This window comes from Erithacus rubecula (assembly GCF_903797595.1).
Source record: "Erithacus rubecula genome assembly, chromosome: 9".
Lineage (NCBI taxonomy): Eukaryota > Metazoa > Chordata > Aves > Passeriformes > Muscicapidae > Erithacus > Erithacus rubecula.
In genome coordinates, this window is record NC_136660.1 from 1184047 (window position 1) to 1203449 (window position 19403).

The window sequence follows — 19403 nt, forward strand, 5'->3', positions numbered from 1 at the left end:
TTAATGCCCAGGCTATTCTCTTTGTAACCTTTAAATGCTATATAACCATGAGGAAAGAGCTGAAACATTCCGTAAGTGCCTTCTGAGGACAATGATGTAGACATAGAATCATAGGATCCCAGACTGATTTGGGTTGTGAGGCACCCTAAAGCTCATCCCATTCCATGGGCAGGGACATCTCATTCTAGACCAGATTGCTCCAAGCCTCATCCATTCTGGTCTTGGACACTTACAGGAATGTGGAGGTGTTCTAACATTATTCTGTACAGTGAACATGGATGAGAGGACAGCAGTGCTGTCTTGGCTGAGCATTACCTGCTGTTCAAAGTTCCCTGGGAGAGGAAAAAAATGTGCATGTACCAGCCTGACTATTTAATCATTAATTAAAATACCACACCAGTTTTTGGGCAGTGAACTCTGAGAATGATTAGTTACAGGTTTTGCTTTGATACTGAGGGTTTGTAATGGTGGGGTCTGTGCTTGAACCCCTGGAAGGTGTGTGTGAGGTCACAGCTGAGCTCCCAAATCCATGTCTGTGTGTCCCCATAGCACATGAAGCTGCTTGGTGGAGCTTTAATTGAAGAGCTTGTTTTTCTTACTTGGTGTGTTTGCCTCTGTCATGTGGAGAGCTTTTTTCCACACTGCTGAGTGTAACCAGGGAGGTCTCTGGGATTCCACTCTGCTGCCTTTGTACTTCTGCAGCATTAAGCATTCCCCCTCCTTCTCCCATGCTTCAAATGCAGTGCAACCCAGCCCAGAGCCCAGCTGTGTTCCTTCCTCTCAATCAGCAGCCTCAAGGCGCCCTAGGTGACACCTTCCTGTTCCCCAGTGGAGACATTTTTACCCTGGCATGTGGGACAAGCTCTCCATGGAAAATCACCACCCAGGAAATTAAAGGTTGTTTTTAAGGCCATGGAGAATCCCAGTGCACTGTGATGTCAATTTGATTTAATTGCATGCCTTGGTGTCCTTTGGTAGCCTTGGTATCCTTCTTGCCCTCTCACAGAATTATTTAGGCTGGAAAATCCCTCCCAGCCCATGGAGCCCAAGCTGTGCCCAGTGCCCACCTTGTCCCCAGAGCCCTGAGTGCCACCTCCAGCCCTTCCTTGGACACCTCCAGGGATGGGCACTCCAAACCTCCCTGGGCAGCCCCTGCCAAGGCCTGAGCACCCTTTCCATGCAGAAATTCCTCCCAATGTCCAAGCTGAGCCTCCCCTGGCACAGCTTGAGGCCGTTTCCCCTTGTCCTGTCCCTGTTCCCTGGCAGCACAGCCCGACCCCCCCTGGCTGTCCCCTCCTGGCAGGGAGTTGTGCAGAGCCACAAGGTCCCCCCTGAGCCTCCTCTTCTCCAGGCTGAGCCCCTTTCCCAGCTCCCTCAGCCTCTCCTGGGGCTCCAGCCCCTTCCCCAGCTCCACTCCCTTCCCTGGATATGGTCCAGCCCTTCCAGGGCTCTCCAGTTAAAGCCAGTATCAACCTTGGTTTTGGCGAGAGATCAACAACAAAAAAAAGGCTCTGGAAAGACTTTTGCTTTCAAGAATTTGTATGTTGATTCTCTTAAGGCATCACTGCAGTAAAGCCCTGGGAACTGCACAAGCACATAGCAAGTAAAAATTGTACAGAGCTGCTTCTGTTCAGGCATAAAACTTTATCTCTGCAAACACCTGGTGGAGAGGGAAAAATCTGGAATGAAGATCAGCACCAAGGTATCACCCTATCACCTCTTAATGTGGGAGATACTGCTGAGAAGTCATATCAGCTCAGGCACCTCAAAATCCTTCTATGAGCCTTTAGAGCTCAACAATTCCTCTTTCCCTCCAAAAACTGTGGCACTTGTGTACCGTCTCTCAGTCTACCAGAACACACATTCATCCATTTATCATAAAACAAGCAGAGTCAGATGAAGCAACCTTTGGGGTTTTGGAGCCTGAATGTTTCCCCATTCTGTTTAGTAAAATATTTATCTTAAGGCATTTTTTGAAGTTTAGTTTTGCTCCCAGGTAAGTGTAAAATACATGGCACTGCTTTTCCAAAGGATGAAGTTTTGAATAGTATAGTTTATAAATATTGTATTAAATGCTTCTCCTGAGCATAAGGAGCATTGGAAATACAACAAGAGTTTCTTCACTAATTTCAGGAGATAATGCAAGGGTCCAAGGAGGAATAGATAAAGTTAGAAAAATAATTAAAGGATGATTGTTATTCAAGTCACCAGACTCAAGAAGTTCACCTTGAAGCATCTGCAGAAGTGGCCAGAACAGTCTGAACTGTCACCTGCAACCTACCTGAGTGCAGAAAAGGTCCCAGAGGACTGACAAGGGAAATTCTATTGCATAAATCATTGGTTGAGTAGATTTGTAATTTTTTTCCAATTCAGTTGTTCTTTTAAAAATTCAGAAGTGAATTATAATGTGGGGTAAGTCTCCAGATATGTAGCCATGGCTGAATGTGAGCCCACTGACTTCCATGCCTGCTGCCCCACAGGGAGGTGTTTTCAAACCTGTCCTGAGCTTGTGACAAACATTAAGCCATAATTGTCATGTTTAATTTTTATTTTTCTTCATTGAATTGTGAGAGATAATAGATTAGGACCAGAAAATCACAGACAAAATGGCTTCAGAAAGGTCTGGAGGTATTTCAAGAAGGTCAGACTTAGGATTCTAAGTGACACAGGAAGAAATGATCTGAAATAATTAAGATTTATTTTAGTCACCGTGAGTGCTTGGCAATGGCAAACAGAGAATAAATGGCTGAAAAAGGTCTGAAAAAGGCCTCAGGAGGGGTCACTGGGTGAGTGGCAATGTGCAGGGAGTCATGGGGTGGATTTGGGATGCTCAGCCTGAGAGGTGCAGCCGAGGCCTGGGACTTGTGCTGATCCTCTGCTCCAGCATCACTTTCCAAACCAGGCTGCTCCAGCACCAAATTTCTCTAACTGCAACTTTTCTGGGCTTTGTGCTGATCTGAAGAAAACACTGAAATTAGAAAGAGTTTTTCTCTGTAGCTAAGGTAAAAAATAATCTCTGTAAAATCATTTTTAGGCTACTTGCCATGAAAATAATTTTATGACTTGTTTTTATTGTGCAATAAATTACCCACAAAAGAGGATAACAGATTAATTTAACCAATTTAACTTAATCCCATATAAGTGTGTTGTTTTATTAAGCAATGCTGTGGCTTAATTAAGAGTTGTAACTGATTAAACACCTTGTAAAGACAGGGCTGTTAATTAATACTAAATTACAATAAAATTACCAAAGTAACATAAACAAGCCATGTAAATGTTTTTAAATGACAGGGATAATTCATCAGCCGAACGCTGCTTATATGAACTATTTCTTAAAGAATTTGCTTCAATTAATATGCATATAATAATTGCAAAAATGGAAATGGGGCAAAAAGAGCTTTCCTTAAGTTTTTTTTTCAATTTGAATGACTCCTTTAATAAGAAACATGGGAGTTTTTTAAGCTGGATATTCTCTAATAATGTTGAAGAAAACACCTTGAACCCCAGCTTATGGTATACAGGAAAAAATGTAAAATTAAACCTCAATGACACTTTCAAGACCACCTCTGCATCTGACATTTGTTTGTCTCACTAGAATACAAATCTGAACAACTCCTGCCTTGCTAAGCTTTAATGTGACTATTATGTATTAATGCTACAGCTCCAATTCAGATCTCATTTGCAAGAATGTCAGGAAATGGCTGAAACTACTTTGCATACCTAAAAGGTTTGCTGGATTGGCTGGTTCACAAGTGCTGGAAATCCCACAGGTATTCCTTTGTCGTTGAGAATTAAGTAGAGAAACACAAAATCCAGGATATCAAAGTGCAGGCCTACAGGGACTTGTGGCTGCAGGTGACACAGAAATAGTCCTGAACTTTTCCAGGCTTGGGATCAAATCTGATTAAGACCAAATAAGTGGCAGCAGGTTTTAGCAGTCTCTAAGAACCCCCAGAGCAAGACTGCCAAGGTGTAAAATACCACTCAGGTCTTGAGATTTCATTCTGTGTGACGCAGTGTACAAACTCCTCAAAATATCTCTCAGTTTGAATGGAATTTTGGAACTTAGTACAAATTAAAATGGATTTTTTTCTATTATCTCACGACCAGAAGCCCTAGAAATAAACAGTGGATTTTCCTCAGGAAGTTATTCAAATTTAAAGACTAACATTATTATGCTTGGATCCTGCTGTTGAATAATGCTGCAATTGCTGAAATTATGCAAAATAGAGCTGGTGTGGGTACAGATTGAAGCCCCAATGTCTAAACCAGCAGGCACAGAGCACAGCACTGTGTGCACACAGCTGTGGAACAGCCCCAGGGAGGAGAGCCCAGAGCCTCTCTGGGCAATCTGGACACCATCAGTGACAGATCTGTAGGTAAATTTAATGTACAGACCTGGAAAGATTTGTGGGAATTCACACCCATATTGTGCACATTTATTATGCATGATCCTTAACAGGAATGGCCTTGTAGTACCCCCTTGCTTTCAGATGCCAAAGTTCTTGCAGATGTGGGTGTTGTCTGGAGCATTAAAGGCCACGAGTTTCTGATTTTGTCTTTAGTTTTGTTTATCAGTCGATAGAGGCCTGATGGAGGAAAAATAGCTGGGAATGTCTGTGTCTGGAGATATAAATCTATACATTGCTGAAGGTTTCCTTGAATAGTTCTATGTAAGTGGGAAAAATATTAACCAAGCCAAATACAGCCTAAAATGTGCTTACATAAAATTGCACAGAAAATATTACACAGGCTGTGGGATGAAGACTGTGAGAGCCTTTATACCTCAATATACTGTTCAGACATTCCTGAGCCTTATTAATCTGGAGTGTAGGAGGGAGATTTCAGGAGGATAGGGATGAGTATGAAAAATGTGCAAGTGCATCCCTTTGTTTAAAAAGCATGGTGTAATTACATTGTGCAAGTTCATGCCAGTCCTATTTAGAAACTCCTTCTGAGCTGTGGGAACACCCAGAGTGTACATGAGGGATTGTGTCTGGGAACATCCATGCTCTGGTTGAGCCCAGGTTGTGGCTGAAACCACAACATTGTGTTTATGGTCCAGGAGCAGCTGCAGCTCCAAGTTTTCATGGATAAATCCTGAATTCTTTCCTGTCCTTTGTGGATTTTGCATTTGATGCCTCTTACTGTCAGTTTGTAACTGCAGGAATGGGGATCTGATTGAGCCCTGCATCCAGTGCAGACCTAAATTCCCCTGAGGACTGAGGTTTGAACTGCACATTGGGGGGGGAGGTACCCCATCTTTCCAGAGTGGAAAGGCTGTTCCAAATTTCTCCCTGTCTGTGCTGAGAGGGACAATGTGCAGCTCCCCTGCATGTCCCTGCATTCCCACCTCCTACCTCCCCAAACCCCACAACTGCAGAGCTTCTGGGGTTTCTTGCCAAGTGAACCCTTCCCTTCCACTCATTTGGCTGTGATGGCAGCAGATTCTGGAGCACGCTGTGGTTCATGCTCCCAGCAGGGCTGTGAGAGTGGGAGCCTGGCCAGAACAGAGTGAGGAGCAGCTGGACGTGGGCAGGGACACCCATGGGCACTGCCAGCTCAGCTCCTGGTGGAGCTGGAGCTGCTGAGGACAGATCCATGAGTTCTGCCTCTCCCTGGGTTTCTCTCCAGCTTCCTGATGAATAAGACCATTGCACAGCAAAAGGCTGGCACAGTGTTTTCTGCTTTTAGAAGCAAGTCAGGATTAAGAAACCTAAAGCAATTGCTGCCCTGATTAGTCAGAGAAAAGGTATTTTTTACATCTCTTCTTGTGTCAAACCTTTGGGGTGCTCCCTGGTGGAGGACCAAATATCTTCTGTGCTTTAAGACATCTTCCAAAAGGAATATGATGGGGAGGAACAAGGCAGTGCCCCTGTGCAGCCTGCACACCCCATTTCAGGGATGGGAGTGTTCATCTGGAGAGGAGAAGGCTCTGAGGACAACTCAGAGCCCCTTCCAGGGTCTAAAGGGGCTCCCAGAAAGCTGGAGACTTGGGACAAGGGGTGGAGAGTGCCAGGACACAGGGAATGGCTCCTACTGCCAGAGGGCAGGGATGGATGGGATGTTGGGAAGGAATTGTTCCTGGGAGGGTGGGCAGGCCCTGGCACAGGGTGCCCAGAGCAGCTGTGGCTGCCCCTGGATCCCTGGCAGTGCCCAAGGCCAGGCTGGGAAGGGGACTGGATGGTGTTTAAGGTCCCTTCCAACCCAAACCATTCTGTGGTTCTACAAACCAGTTAAAAACCTCACTTAAAATTCTCAGCTCCTGACCAGGCTGTCACACTCAACATCTTGCAGCAGAGAAACCTTGTCATCTGTTGGGTGGGTTATGAACCTCCCACACATCAAGTTTTCAAAAATCTGGAAAGTTCAGGGCCTTCTTGAGTCTTGTTTTCTGCTCTGATTCATCAGAATGCCACGCTGGACTCTGAGGTTCCACCTTGAACAGCTTGAAATCCCTAAAACCAAACATTTTCCAAGGCTCTGTGGAATTTTGAGCAACCTGCCCTTAGAAAAAGATCCATAAGTCTTTTTCAAACTACTTTGGAAGTTTAATTTTATCATAAGCAGTAAATTCTTTAAATACACTTCAGATGCAGTTACGAGTTTGTGTGGCAAAGACCTCAGAAAAGAGAATTTAGATTTTCATTTTGGAATTCAATCGTTGCTCCCGTGTGCAGCCAAGCAAGTTCCACCAGCTGAGTGAGAGCATTTCCATGCAGTAGAAACAGAGGCAGACATAAATATATATGAAATGTATTCAGAAAACATGAAATAATGCTAAAACAAATCTTACTTTGACTCAAGCTTACTTCCCATTGCCAAGAAAAACATGACTGGGTTGATTTTCCACAAAACAGTTGGCAGTAAATCAGCATTTCATGGCTCCAATTTGACTAGAAAACTTTTAATAAAAATGCCAGGGTAGTACCCTTAACATACTTGTAGTATTTAATGGAGACTTTTTGGAAGATTATTGTTTTCCAAGAGATTCTAGAAACAAAACCTGTACTTTTTTCACCAGCAAGGGAGAGTATATTTGTAACTCAAACCTGGAGCAGATGAGTTATATTAGTTCTAGAGGATATAGTTGCATTTGTATTTTTTCTGCTAAAAACTTTTAACACACGTTTCAGGCAAAATCAAACCCTAATTTTTTGCTGCAGATCAGGAGAAAAAATGTTGAAAGCAAAAAATTCTGCTGCTCCCCCCACCTCAACCAATTCTGGTTCATGAATGTGCCTTGCAAGCAGAAAAAAAAAAAAAAAAAAAAAAAAAGGGAGTAATTTGTCTTTGCAGAAAGCAGATTCTGTGAATATTTCAAGGCTGGATCAGTATTCTTTAATTTCTTGAGTTAGGGAGAAAAATTTCTAAAGTTCTGCATCAAAATGCCAGATCAGCCTCTGAGAGAAGTGCAGAGATGGAGTTTGCTAGGGGGTGATATAGGAAAATGTACACATTGTAAGCATCATTACAAGTAACACTGGCTTAATTTAAATAAAGAGGGCAATTTTCAAAGCTGCAGGAGAGATTTAGGAGTCTTGCTTCATGAGAAATGTGCATTTGCTTTCCTTAGCTGAGATAATGCTGGTCTTCATGCTGGTTTTTAACATTTCTGAGTGCTTACATGAGTTACTTCTTTGGTTGGAGAGGAGGCTGAGTGAAAATGTCGTGCTGGGCAGAAAAAGGTAAACTTCAGGTAGAAACAAATAGGACAGGGCCAAGAAATTCATGCAGGTGATGTTTTTCTAAATTCCCAGCTAATGGAACCTGTGGAGGTCAGGAGGGTTCAGGTAAGGTCAGACTAGGAGGGAACTTCAAGGGCCTCTTTGGAGAGGTATAACCACCAAAACCCTGAAGCCCTGACTTTAAACCTAAACCTCTCACCCCACTCCCATAATCCAATTCCTAACCCCACTGTGTCAATCACAGAATCATGGAATGGTTGAGGTTGGAAGGGACATCAAAGCTTATCCATTTCCACAGACAGGGACACCTTCCACTATCCCAGGCTGTTCCAAGCCCCAAAGTCCAACCTGGCCTTGGACACTGCCAGGGATCCAGGGGCAGCCACAGCTGCTCTGGGCACCCTGTGCCAGGGCCTGCCCACCCTCCCAGGAACAATTCCTTCCCAGTATCCCATCTGGCAGTGGGAAGACATTCCCTGCATCCTGTCCCACCATTCCTTGACCCAAGTCCCCCTCCAGCTCTCCTGGAGCTCTGGAAGAACTTGGAGGTCTCTCTGGAGCCTTCTCTTCTCCAGATGAATACTTCCAGATCTCCCAACCTTTCCATCCCTTTAAACATCTCCATAGTCCTGAAGAAGGAGAAGGCTGCCCTCAAAAATGAGAATCTTAGGAATGCACCAAAATAATGCTTCAGATTTAATGATGGAGTTGTTTTTTTTCAGGAGTCACCAATTGCAGATATTAAGTTATTTTTTAATTTCAGCCTGGAATGTGCAGATAATGAGCACAATATCACACAATGATTCTAATGCCATTGGTGCTTATTCTTGTTTATTGAATTTTGGGTCAATTCCATGTGGTTTGGTGTATATGAATGAAGAAACTAAGGCAGATTTGGTGTGCAGTGGGCACCAAATGCTCTGCTCTCACTAACAGGGGTGTGAGAGTCCAAGAGGGTGACTGATCCTTCCCAGGGAGGGTGCAAAATCCAAAGCCAACCCCAAAATTATAGCCAGTGTGAATGAAATGAATCCAGCAGCTCTTGCTTTCACCTGCTCCTCTCACACCAAAGCCCAAGCTGATGGAACAGCCACAGCCCACGGTTCTGTTGTCACCTTCCAGGGAAACTCAGAATTGAAGACTCTGACTCTATTTACAACATTAAAATAGAAACCAATTCCCATCCCAACAGGCTATTTTTTTTTCTGCAAAACAATCTCCAGAACTACAAGCCCTTGCTGATTAGAGGAGAAGTGTTCTGCAGTGTGTGAACAACACACAGCGTGATGCATCTTCATTACCAAAATTCACAATGACGATCATTTATCATAAAAGCTGCTGAAAATGGGCATTAATCTCTGAGTAAAGCAAGGAGGAAACTCTCTTCTCACAGCAGTGGAATTCATTTAGTACCTCTCATCCATGCCTGAGGGACTGGGAATTCTCTGGGCAAAGCAACTGCAGTCTTAGCAGAGTGGATTTTTAGGGGTAGAATGGGGAAGTCTTCTGCTCGGATGTGGAATCCAGAGGTGACCATACTACTGGCACAGAAGGTGCCTGTGTTTCACACAGCCCAGAGCAGCTTCCCTCTCATCCTCAATTTTGGAAGGAACCTAAAAGATCTCCCATTCCACCCCCTGCCATGTGCAGGGGCACCTTCCACTATCCCAGGCTGCTCCAGCCCCAGTGCCCATCCTGGCCTTGGACACTGCCAGGGATCCAGGGGCAGCCACAGCTGCTCTGGGCACCCTGTGCCAGGGCCTGCCCACCCTCCCAGGAACAATTCCTTCCCAGTATCCCATCCATCCCTGCCCCCTGGCAGTGGGAAGCCATTCCCTGTGTCCTGTCACTCTTCATCCCTTGTCCTAAGTCCCTCTCCAGCTCTCCTGGAGCCCCTTTAGGCACAGGAATGGACTTGGAGGTCCTCTGTAGCCTTCTCTTCCCTAGCTCTGTTTAAAGCAGAAAATAGGAATTCTATCTTTCAGGCAGAAGTTTCAGCAAAATATTTCTATGCTGAAAACATTTCTTTTTTCTTTTTAAAAATATATTAGAACCATTGGATGTCTTCAGAAGTACAAACAAATGTCTGCTGTAATGAACTGCGTGTTGTCTATGCCTTATTTTTGTCTGGTTGTACTTCTTTCTTTTTGCACATATATATGTATAAATATATAGAAGAAATAAATTATATGGTCAAGCAGACCTGGGAAGAGAGATTCACTCCCACACACATCTGGTGTCTTGTTAATGAAGCTTTTCCCATATATACTCAGTTAAATTCTGAAGGCTATGAAAACACGATGTTGTTTTCCTTTATGGAATATTTTGTTGGAAGTCATCACAACATGCACGTATTTCCCCAAATTTCCATCAGCCTTCAAAGCTGGGAGTTATCTCCTAAATCTCACTGCCCAATGTGGTGTGGATTTATTCCACCTCAGGATAAGGCATCAGGTTGGGTTATTGCAAAGCAAACTATGTGCACCTAAAATTCCATGTTTCTGCTTGGAGAGCATGGCAAGCTGGTGAATTCCAATGGAATATGAATTCTGTGCTGACCAGCATGGAGAGGAGAAGGCTCCAGAGAGAACTTAGAGCCCCTTTTAGTGCCTAAAGGGGATCCAGGAGAGCTAGAGAGAGACTTGGGACAAGGGATGGAGGGACAGGACACAGGAGTGTCTTCCCACTACCAGAGGGCAGGGTTAGATGGGATATTGGAAAGGAATTGGATGTGTTTGTAAGGACCTGGACTTTCCCAAAAGCAAAAGGTGCAATGAGCCCAGAAGCTGAGCAATTTTATTTTCAAGCCCCTCAATAACAAGTTCTGAGGTGCCTCCCACTATCCTTGGTCTTTCCCTCCACATTTGGAGCCTTGGAGTCTCTGCCCTCTGTTTCCCTTTGGTGCTGGGGGAAAGGGGGGACTTCCAACCCAGTCCATGCCTGGAGGCCCAAATGCCTCCTGAATTTTCCTGCACAGCATCAGTTGGATAAACACTGGAGAAGCAGACCCAAAATACCCCTGCACCTCCCAGCTGTGTTCTCCATCCCTGGGATAATGCAAAGCAAAAAAAAGAGCTGGAAAGAGCCAGTCAGAGATTTTGCTGTTCAATATTTCATCTTGGGGAAGGGTGGAGAATATATTTGAGTCAAAACAAATTACAGATAAGTGTCTGATGTGGTTTTGGGTGGGTATTTTAGAAGGATAAAACTTGTTATGAATTTCTCCCCGGTTTTTGAGTTGACAGCCTTCATGAAAATATGTAAACTACTTTAATGAAAACCTCAGGCGTTGTTTTCTTGTTATTTTTATTTTTTGAAGCTGCCTTTATCAGGAATAAAACAGCAGGTATTGAAATCTGTGTGTTCTACTCTTCTCTGTTGTTTTGGGAAGTGGAAACTGTTTAAATAAAGGAAAATGTGTGAGATTAGTTGCTCTTCTTAATCAGTAATTAAAATATGAACAATATAATTGATCTTCTATTTTATGTTTTCCAGGTGATCAACATATAATCTCCACAGCTATGGCTGAGAAGTGCAGTTAAGGTACTGTGAAAATTCCCTTTTAATATGGGCATGTTTTTGCTGGAAATCACTCCCAAAATTCTCTCATTAATAATTTGTAATAACCTGTATTTCTTGAGGCTGAGTTCATCTCTGGATGGTTTTCATTGCCAGTTTGTCCACTGCACTTCCTGAAAAATGCTTTTTTTTTTTTTTTCTTGTACTCATTAACTTCTGTTTTCCTGGTGTTAAATTCAGGAATGTTTTAGGATGTCTGTACAGACATACAATGAGAACAATGCTTCCATGATGAAGGTCATGTCTTTGAAATTATTAACTCAAAAAATGTGGTTAGTAAAGGATAGAAAATGTGTCCCCCTGGAATGTTGGCTGCTGCACACTCTGTGGCACTGAGAATTTGTTGATTGGGATCACAAGATGGAAATCAGCTCAGCAGCTCTGCTGGACCACAGGGAAAAGAAGCTTGGTTTTGCTGGGAATGCACATCTCATGACCAGGATTATCTCCCTTCAAATTGTGTTTGAATTCTGGCTGGGATTTTGAATACAGAGTGGCAGGAGGGGAAAAGTAGGAGCAGGAAATGTGACAGGTTTTTTTCTGGGCTCTGAACTTGAGTGCCAACATAAACTGTAGTGAAAAAAAAGGCAATTTTTTTCCTTAGGAAAAATTCAGATAAAGATTCAGAATTGATGAGCAATATGTTGTTCTTGAATGGCAGGAACTACATCTTGGCAAAGAAATTGTCATGGCTGGATTTCCATTCCCCTTCTACGTCCATCAGTTTAATGTTGCTGTCAAGGGAAGAAGCTGGAAAATCATCCTGCAATTCCAATTCTCCTTTTAGCTGGGATTTTTTGTTGCTGAGTCTGCATGATTTATTTGACTAAAGCACAGCAAAGCTCTTGGCTTTGTTAGCAACTTCCTTTGGAGAAAGTGAATACATCATTTTTTCAATTATTATCTCTGCTCCCTAGCAAAAACCTTTAATGTTTATTTCCACCTGGGAATATCATGCATTCTCATGTGCAAGAATACTGGGCAAAAGGAGATCTTGGAAAGTCCATGCAGATCAGCTGATTCCTTAGGTCAAGTTTGGAACAAAGAGTAATCCAGAAGGTACTTTGTGAAAAGTGGGATAAAAGGGAAAATTCTGCTCAGCAGGTGATTTTATCTGAGTACCAGGCTGGTTCTTTTTGCTGAGACAGTGAACATCTCACACTACAGAGATGCAGGGGGCTTAAGCTCTCTGGATTTATAGGCAGCATTTATTCAGTGCAGCTCCCACAGGAAATTATTATTGAAAGCGGAGATGGCGCAGATTAATGCAGGAATTATAAGGAACTGGCTAAGGCAGATAAGGAGCTGGAAAAGAGAGGACTGGGACAGGATGAGGTGAGCTCCAGGTGCAGGGGAGGAATCAGAAGCATTCCTGAGGGACAGGTCTCATGAAGAGCCCTCCCTAATACTTCTTTAGTGACCTTGGCACAAGGCTTTTGACACAGGTTTTGAAACTCCTGTAATGCTGTGAAGGACACAAGAATTACACAAAAGAATTTTGTTGACTTTGTGGATTAGTAGAATAAGTGCAGCATAAAATTTAATAATCATAAGCCATTGTGTTAGGGACTAAGAGCAGGGGGGGCTGCTGTAAACAAAACAAAGTTTTAGCAAATGGAAGTCCAACTTTTTTTTTAGGAAAAGTCTTTGATTGTAGCACATAGCTGAAGCTTTCACAGCTCCAGAATTTGCCAGGACACCTGTTCCTTAAAGAGCTGCAATTTACTCTAAATAGATCAGAACCTAGGTATGTTATAAAGTGAGAATAAATAAAATTTTAGATCTAAAATATCAAGTTCTGAACTTGATTGCATCAAGTATGAATCGGTGCAGGTGTGAAGCCAACCTTGCCTGGGAAGTAGGAGGAAGGTGCCAGACTAGCAAGAAGTGGGTTATTGTAGCAGCCTTGGAACTGATTTTCATGGAGCCAACCCATCTGCCTCCTCCCCTCCAAAAATCCCCATTCAAACCAAAGAATGGAACCAGGCCAGGGTGGATCTTTGGCTCTAGGTGAGGAGTCCTGTTCCTCAAGGCAGCAAGCTCCATTAGGGGAGGGGAACTGCAGCAGCTCAGCCACTGGGACAGAGCTGGAGGCAGAACCCTCCCAAGGGAAGCTCAGAGGGAGCTCTTCCATGCTCCTGCCATGGGCAGGGATACCTTCCACTCTCCAGGCATTGGGTCCCAGGTCTCAAGCTCTGTCCAGCCTGGCCTTGGACACTGCCAGGGATGGGAAATCTTAGCACAACCCTACCTGCAGAGTAGCATCCCCACACTGATACCAAAATGATGGTTAAAAGGAGCAAGTGAACTCCAGAATGGGTCCACATCACTGAAACAGGATTAGATCATCACGAGTGTGCTGTGCTCTCTGTCCAACCCTCTGAGGGTTTGGGATTAAAGCCAAAAGGATGAGAAAGAAAATGAATGCTCTAAAAATCAGTGAAAAAAATGGTCAAAAGATAGGAAACAGAAGGCTGGAGTAACTGAGCAGTTTTCTGAGTGAGAGGATGTTAGCAGCACAGTCTCCAAGGAATCTGCACAAACCTGTGATACTCAACTGATAAATGAGCTGCAAAAGACACGGGGTGTGCTGCTGGTACTTCCTCCAGAGCACTGGAGCTGAGTGCTGACTGTGGAAAACTGCAGCAGGATTCAGGCAGAATTAACTGCTGGGCAAGGTAGTGGCAGGTAAAATCCTCCAGAGGTGAATGCAAAGGGAACAAGACAACCCACAGTTGATGAATGCTGAGCTGGACATTGCCACTCACCTGCCAAGAGCTGTAAAATACAAAAGATGCCTCTCCCAGAATCCTCATCAAGGAATCATCCCAGAATGGCTTGGGTTGGAAGGGATTTCAAAGCCCATCCCATTCAACCCCCCTGCCATGGGCAGGGACATCTTCCACTATCCCAGGCTGTTCCAGACCCTGTTCAACTTGGCATGGAACCCTTCCAGGGATCCAGGGGCAGCCACAGCTTCTCTGGGCAACCTATTCCATGGTAGCTTTAGTTCTGGGAGTTTCATAGCAGGTCCTGAAGAATATAAATAGTTTTTGTTAAGGAAGCCAGTGAGCTGCAAGTCTTTGGGGTCAGTTGGAAATTTAGGGAAATTGTCCCATGGGATGAGTATCTCTGCCCTTCCTTTGGGACTGCGCCTGTCAGGGAGGGATTTCTGGGTTTGATGGACTCCCCTGTGAAGGGGCTGTTTGTAGCTTGTCCTGGGGTTTGAAATGGGAGGAGCAAGGAACTGGTGATGGAGCTCCTAAAAAATCCCACACTTGCTGGAAAGGGTTTCAGGCTGTGTCTGGTGAGTTTGTCCAGTTGTCCAAGGCTCACTCACATGTGTGTGTGTTTGGGTTGGTTGCCATCAGATGAAAGTCTATTTAAACTTGGAGAGTGGAGAGAAGGATGAGGTATGGCCGGGTGTGCTTCCCTCCCTCTTCCCTGGGACAGAACTGACCAGTTCCTTTCCTAGCAAAACAGAGATGGTCAAATTTTAACAACACATTGAGGGTTCAAATGTCATCAAGGGAATAGAAGCTGACAATCCAGCTGGAAAGGCTTGTGGACTAAAGTGTGTCCTGAGTGTGTTTAAACTGGAAATTGGGAAAGGAGCTCTTAACCATGGAGATGAGGGCTTTCCAAACACAGCTGGGACATAAACCTGTGTTTTTCAAGTAGGATTTTAGGGAAAGGATGAGATTTCTGAGTGTTGGCCCACCTGCAGTTCTTAGGAACAGCACCCAGAAGCAAGAGCTGAACTCCCAGATTGTGGATGTCCCCAGGCTTTGAAGAAAAAAACTGAGGGATATGTCAGTTGTATTTGCTCTTTTCCAGAAATGCCATAGTTGATAATTCCTCTGCCCTGGGACTCCACAAGTCACCTCAGGAGTCCAGGAAGACCTTTTTGATGTGACAATTGCTTGATTTCTGGGATGTTTCCCTTCCTCCACAACCAGATGGGTCTGATAAGGTCTTAGGTATGTTTTCACGGGATGTATTCAGTATCAGTCATACCCTCCCCTCATGCCCTCCACTTTTCCCCTCATATTCTCTAATTTTGGAGCCTCTCCAGCTCATCTCCTAAAGATCATAATGTGATAAAGGCTGCACTGTCAGTGGGAGCTCGAGAACAAATGACTCTCACTTATCCACAGCCTGCTGAGCCTTCCTGCTGCTACATGGACATCTCCACATGGATGAATCCTTCTCTCAGAGGACAGATGTGACACATGGATGCAGCAGGATGGATTTTTGTTCAGGACACTGAGGTTAGATCTGTTAGGATCTAAAATATTTGGAACCATACTCACTACAGATGCTGGGAGTCTCCAAGTCCATTCTAAAGTGCCATTTTAAAGCATCTTAAGTATTGAAATAATCAGATGGAGACCTTTGACTCTTGTAAAAGAGTTGGATGAAAGAATAAAAGAGGCAGTTTAAAAGAATGGAAATAACAGGAGACCCTTAGTCATGTGAGCCAACACATTTTCATCAACTTCGTATTAATAATATTTTTTTTCCTTTTCTTTCTTTTTTTCCTTTTCTTTTTGTTGTTGTTGTTTTACAACAACAACAATGAAAGGAAGCTATAACATTGTGGGGATTTAAAAAACAAACAGAAAACTGTGTGCATGTAATAAGATGGAAAATGGTGTCACTGTTACATCTAACAGGGCCCATTAAGGACAGATGTTCCCAGAGAACAGATATCCATTAGAACACGATGGAAAGGGGGAGATTTTGAAAGGGAGCCAGAACCTACAGATGGAAACGTAAAAAAAAAAAAAAAAAATCAACTTGTAAGTAGCCAGTATAAATAATGCAGAGGATGTGTAATGTTCTGCATTGCTCCCAGCAGCAAACAGACAGTCCCTGCATTCCCAGTAGGTTGGAAGGGATGAAGCAGCCTGCAGTGCGATCAGCTGAGAGAGAGTCAGAGGCTCTGGGACAAAAAGAATGTCAGGACTCCAGGAAAGAGCAAAGATTTTGCAGAACTGGTTGTTTGAACAGTGAATTTTTTGTCCCTGGTACTGTTCAAGAGTTAGTTTGGGGATTCTCCATCTCACAGGAGTTCTTTGGCCTATTTTGAAGATAAACAAAGGCAAAAGGAGACAATGTAGAAGATATTGCATGTTTGAGTGTATGAAGAGATAAAGGATGGGTAAAAAGAGTCACCCCACTTGGTCCAATCTTTGCCTTTGTTTCTTAATAGAGGAAGTTTTTTGGGCAGAGTTGCATGAACAAAGACAGAGTCTCCTTTAGAGAGTGGCATTGGCACAGGGTGCCCAGAGCAGCTGTGGCTGCCCCTGGATCCCTGGCAGTGTCCAAGGCCAGGCTGGATGCGGCTTGGAGCAGCCTGGGACAGTGGAAAGTGTCCCTGCCATGGCAGGGGAGGCACTGAATGGGCTTTAAATTTTTTTCCAGCCCAAACTACGAGTGATTCTGTGATTTCTGCCTTATTTTCCATTCCCTTAGCTTTTTTGCATCCCAACTCTGCAGTTACACATTACCAAGAAAATATCTGTATATGTTGTGTTCCAGCTTTCACAAACCATGGGTAAAACACTGTCATTAGAGGAACAATTTAAAACCCCAAGTTATTAAATAAATGCTTCCTGATAATCATCCTGATAGGGGCTTCATGCAAGAGGGAAATTGCTGGCAAAAATGTGTCATAAACCAGGGACTTCACGTTAATTAACAGATGAGGGAGAAGACTTTGCATTTCCTTCTGCTAAAAACCAGTGTGAAGAAATTATTTTAGACAACTTCAACTTGTTAGTGAAACCTTGTGTCTCGTGAATTCACCTGATTTAAAAAAAAAAAAAAAAATGGGTTCTATAAAATCTACAATGCATCATTGAGGTGATTTAGTCTCTGGTTTCTGGCAATTTGGGTGATCTGGGAATCAGATTCACACTCTGCACAACTCCCTGCCAGGAGGGGACAGCCAGGGGGGGTCAGGCTGTGCTGCCAGGGAACAGGGACAGGACAAGGGGAGGTTTGGAGTGCCCATCCCTGGAGGTGTTCGAAAAATGTGTGGATGTGGCACTTGGGGACATGGTCAGTGGTGAGCAGGGTGGTGGTGCTGGTGGTGCTTGGACCTGATGAATTTGAATGTTTTCCAACCTTAGTGATTCTAAAATATTCTCTGACTTCCCTTGTGCTGCTGTGTTAGAAGCCAGACCAGTGTGTTCAAGGAAGCTTAAGGGCAAGATTGTCCTTTGTTAAAACAATAATGACTTTATTCTTCAGAAATTAGGATTATTTTGATAAATTTTGTTGCAGTATCTGCATTGCTGCCTTTCCTCCCCTCAAAGCAATGTCTCTAGCACATTAAAAATTGTGTTTTAGTGCAGTGCTGTTTTCTTATTTCATCTGTCTCCCCAACTAACCCCAGAGCTTGATTTCTCCAGCCACAAATTTTCTTTATTTTCACTCTCCCATCTCAATTCTCTGCACTAAAACAGTGCCATAAGGAACAAAATGTTTGGTTGCACTGTTGATCATGGCTGTGGGAGCCAGCAGGATTGCCTTTGCCACTTCATTATAAAATTAGTGGTTATTGGGGTTTCCAAGAAGAGGAGTGAAACAGAGAAATACAAGTTTGTGTTGTGATTTAACGCTATCCCTTCCAAAACCAGGATAGGATGGTTTTTAAGGGTGTTTAAAATTGGTGGAAAAAAGGTGCCAGTAAGGGACATTCCTGTGTGAAAGACAGAGTGAATTTGGCAGTTTTGACTCCCTCAAGAGGAGTAGAATCCAAACCTGGACTTGTGCCTGGGAACTCCCTGGAGGACAGTGCCCTTCCATTCCTGATTTTATTCTGAATATATATCTCCCTATATTTCTGTCTGTATGTTAAAAAAATAATCCTTTTGAATATTGTTTTTTAATTTAGGCTGAGGCCAGTCTTTTCTTGGTTAAAGCCTTCCATTATTATTTCTGTAGATAGTGTAAAATCCTTTCCTGACTTAAGAGTAGAATCTTTCCCCAGGAAGAATAAATAACATGCACACTGACCTTTTGGTCTCGAGGAGAGTGTCTGCTTAAGAACTTCACACCTCCTTGCCTCAGTGCAGGTTGACATTTGCAAGGTTGATAAGTTGGTTATTTGGATGTAAATCAACAGGGAAGGAAAACTGCTTTCAATAGTTGTGATAAGAGTCCACTTTTTCTCGTTTCAATTTAAAATAATGGACAATACATCACAGAAACTCACCATCACCACCTAATTTAAATAGTGGCTGCTGTTCTGTATCAGTCTGGAGGTCTGAAAAAGAAGAGTTAAAATTTATTTGAATAAAGAGGAAGAAAATTCCTATTAGGGATTTTGCTCACTATGGCTTAGAGCATCTTTGCAAGCAACTCAGTGTGGTAGTAGTATTTTAGGGATTAAAAGGGCTGTGGAAAATGAGTCAGCCTGAATTGTAATCAAGATGTGCAAGCATCTGATACAGAGAAGTGAGAAAAATGAAGGTTTAAGGGGTTTCTTGTTTTGTTTTGTTTTTTTTTCTTTTTGTTTTGTTTTTTGGTTTTGGGGTTTGTTTTTGTTTGTTTGTTTGTTTGGGATTTTTTGTTTGTTTGTTTTTTCATTACTTCCTTTGAATACTCTAGATTTCGTCCATGGTTCTGAGTGGTTTGCTCTGGCCACAACAGCAACATCGAGCCACACTCCTTGTTCTTGGCTTAGTCAAAACTTCTTCCAGAACCTTTAGGAATTTGGTGCAGGCAGAAGCAGGTTGATGTATTATCATGGAATATCCTGCATTGGAAGGGATTCACAGGGATCATCTAGTCCAGCTCCTGCTCTGCCCAGATATCCCAACAATCCCATCCCATGCTTAAGAACATTGTCCAAACCCTCCTGGAGCTCTGGCAGCCTCGGGGCTGTGCCCATTCCCTGGGGACTCTGGGCAGTCCCAGCACCCTCTGGGGAAGAGCCTTGCCCTGATCTCCAGCCTGACCCTGCCCTGGCTAATTCAGTGTGGCTTTACACATAACTGTTTATAAAATGGTGCTGGCTGGGTAAGACTCTGCTTCTGGGTCCTCCATGGTCACTGCAAACTTTGAGTCCTTACTTGAAGAGGGGTCCCAAAAACATTCCTTGGACTCTCTTGTTCTTAAACACAC

At 43.5% G+C, this 19403-nt stretch overlaps 1 protein-coding gene across 1 annotated transcript in view; it reads left to right on the top strand.

The window, feature by feature from the left end:
- The window catches only part of PCDH15 (protocadherin related 15), a gene marked incomplete at its 3' end in the record, with an annotated part of 626608 nt that overhangs the window by 252051 nt on the left and 355154 nt on the right, over nucleotides 1-19403 (top strand). Inside the window, exon 4 of the mRNA XM_079312511.1 lies at nucleotides 11184-11231. The remainder of the gene's footprint in view (nucleotides 1-11183; nucleotides 11232-19403) is intronic.